Source organism: Giraffa tippelskirchi, chromosome 2 (genome assembly GCF_054371585.1).
Source record: "Giraffa tippelskirchi isolate mGirTip1 chromosome 2, T2T-mGirTip1v1.2.pri, whole genome shotgun sequence".
Lineage (NCBI taxonomy): Eukaryota > Metazoa > Chordata > Mammalia > Artiodactyla > Giraffidae > Giraffa > Giraffa tippelskirchi.
Window position 1 is genome coordinate 71,630,896 of NC_137276.1, and position 3,280 is coordinate 71,634,175.

Sequence of the window (3,280 nt, forward strand, 5' to 3'; positions counted from 1 at the left end):
TCAACTTACACTGTTTATACATGAAAAACCCCGTGACACCTAATTTACTGGCAAATGCAATTACATAAATCTTGAAGGGAAGTTCTTCATCAGCTAGCAGGCAAATAGTGAAAACTGCCTCTTACTCTGGTGTCTGCTTTCTGCTCTCATCATCTAGCATGGGTAAGGATTTAATAAAAGAAAAAAAAAAAGATTTTCTTGTTTATATTCCAGAAGAGAACACTGAGAAAAGAATTTGAAAAAGCTGAATTAGGGGTACTTATATCTTTGGATCATAATGAGTCTGTTCACTGTTTACTTTGATTTCATGGATAAATGACATCTCAGTTTAGCCTTGTTTCACCAGAAAACTTATTCTAAGTCAACTCCCTTTATTGTTCTATACACAATTTGTAGATAATTCTATATTCTCCCATGGCATTAATACCCTCTGTAATTTTAAGAACTATTGAACTGATTAGTCTTGAATTAAAAAAAAAAGAAAAAAAATATATATATATACAGAAAGAGAGATTTTCTTTTGAGCTCTCTTTGGAAACTAGTATTTTTTTGTATTTAATATTTTCAAAAATTTCATATATTGGTATTAAAATATAGAAAATAATTATCAACTCTTCCAAGATTTACTTTTTAGAAAAAAATGAATGGATAAAATGGTTGCCATCAGATGTTCCCTAAGGGAATATTTGTCAACCCATCTTCACTATTGAATTTAGATGTACACTGAATATTATTTTAAGAAATCTTTTGGCTTCTCCTTAAAATTCTTTCTACTCCACATTTGAGTCCTTTCTTTGGAAGAGGGGCTGGTTACTGGGCGTTTGGACTGAAGAACAGTGGCATTTGGGAATTCCAGTTCCTCTCGTCATTTCAAGTACAAGCGAAAAATCCACTCTCTTATTTTTTATTTTCTTTAGAATGAAATCAGGAGCTAGAGGATTGTGTGTACTCTTTATTGAAGCCTCAGACACCAGAGTGAGCTTCATACCTACTAGAGAAAAGGCTCCACTCTGTTGCAATCAGAAGACCAGCTAGGCTGAGCTTAGGAATGCTTCTGGCTGTGGTGTCTCTGGGAAGCCTGGGCTCAAATAACATACAGCTCCTGCAGGGGCTGATGGTATTAGGGAAGCACAGTAGAACATTCCCAGAGGGTTGAAATTACAGGAAGACAGAAGCTTCCTGTTTGAACTCTGGTCCATTTTCCACCTAGAAGGAATTAAGACTCTGGCCAGGTTTCTATTTTATCCTCCACCATGAGATGAAAAATATAATCTCTCTAAGAGGTCAGAAAATAAAGATATCATATATAGAAAATTTTCGCTCCTTAATCAGATAATTTTATCCTTAAAATAAGACCCAAGGAAATTTAATATTTAAAAAAAAAAATAGTTTTTAGTTCTTCACAGACTATACAAATTTTCCATACCAGTTTGTTCTCCTGGGGGAGGGGGGCGGCTTTTATTTTGAACTAATTTTAAACTTACAGAAAAGCTGCAAACATTGCACAGAAAGTTTTTTATTTACTAAGCATCCAGCATCCACTAATGTTTGTATCTTACACAATGTAATGTTGTCAAACTTGAAAATTAACATTAAGACTTCCCTGATGGCTCAGATAGTAAAAGCATCTGCCTACAATGCAGGAGACCTGGGTTCAATCCCTGAGTCAGGAAGATCCCCTGGAGAAGGAAATGGCAACCCACTCCTGTACTCTTGCCTGGAAAATCCCACGGATGGAGGAGCCTGGTAGATTGTAGTCCATGGGGTCCCAAAAAGTCGGACATGACTGAGCGGCTTCACTTTCACTTTCAAATTTTACCAGTTTCTCCATTAATGTTTTTTTTCTGTTCCAGGAACCTAAGATACTATGTTTTTTTAAAAAAATTATTAATAAAGTTTAGTTTTAAAATCAGTGGAAGGTTTACAGCAAAATTATGTTGAGAGTACAGAATTAGCCTATATCCCCTATCCCCAAGCACGCATAGCCTTCCCATTATACAGATCCACATCAGAGTGCACATTGGTTACAGTCTATGAGCCTACAGGGACACATCATTATCACCCAAAGTCCATGGTTTACATTAGGGCTCACTCTTGGTGTTCCACATTCTATGAAAATTGGAACAAATGTATAGTGACTTGTATTGTACAGAATAGCTTCCTTGTTGTAAAATCCTCTAGGCTCTACCTATTCATCTCTCCTCCCTACTAAACTGCTGGCAACCACTAATCTTTTTGCTATTTCCATAAGTTTGCCTTTTCCATAATATCCTACTTTTGGAATCATAAATTATGTAACATTTTCAAATTGGCTTCTTTCAGTCAGTAATACGTATTTACATTTCTTCCATATCTCTTCATAGTTTGGCAGTTCATTTCTTTTTAGTGACGAACAACATTCCATTGTCTAGATATCCAACAATTTATTAATCCATTCACCTATCGAAGGATATCTTGGTTACTTCCATGTTTTGGCGGCTATGAATCATCGGTTATAAACCTTCACATGCAGGTTTTTATGTAGACGTAAGTTTTCAGTTCATTTGAGTGAATAGCAAGGAGTAAGATTGCTGGACCGTATGATAAAAGTTTGTTTTGCAAGAAATCACTATGTTGTCTTCCAAAGTGTCTGTACTCTTTTGTATTCCCACCATCAATGAATGAGAGTTCTTGTTGCACCACATCCTTGACCGCATTTGGTGTTGTTAGTGTTACATATTTTGGCTCTTCTAGCAGGTGTGTAATGTTGCACAGAGTTTTTATTTCTCTTTAATGCCCTCCAATCTTAGTAGTTCCTCAATCTTCCCTTTTTTAATGATCTTAAAATCTTTGAAGAATTATAGATGTCCCTCAAATTGAACTTAGATCTGATGTTTTCTCATGACTGGAATGAGATGAATTTATGCTGTTTTAACCAGAACATCACAGAAAACTATTTGCATCCTTTTCAGTGTGCTTATCAAAGAGTACATTAAGTCAATATAATGCTCTTATCACTTGAGATATTAAACAGTCAATTGATTATGATGGTGTCTGCTGAGTTTCTCATAAATTATGAAATATTCAGAGTAAAGAAATATATTTTAGGGGAAATACTCTGAAGCTATTCAAACCATGTGTCTCTGCAAACTTCTACCTATATTTAGCATATCCAGGTGCAATAGATCTATGAGTTAAGCCCCAAATTCTCAGTATTTATTTTGTTGATCAAATTGTTCACACTTTCGCCCATTATGAACTTCTTCAGGTTCACTCCTGTGTTCTTTAAACAAACTTCCAT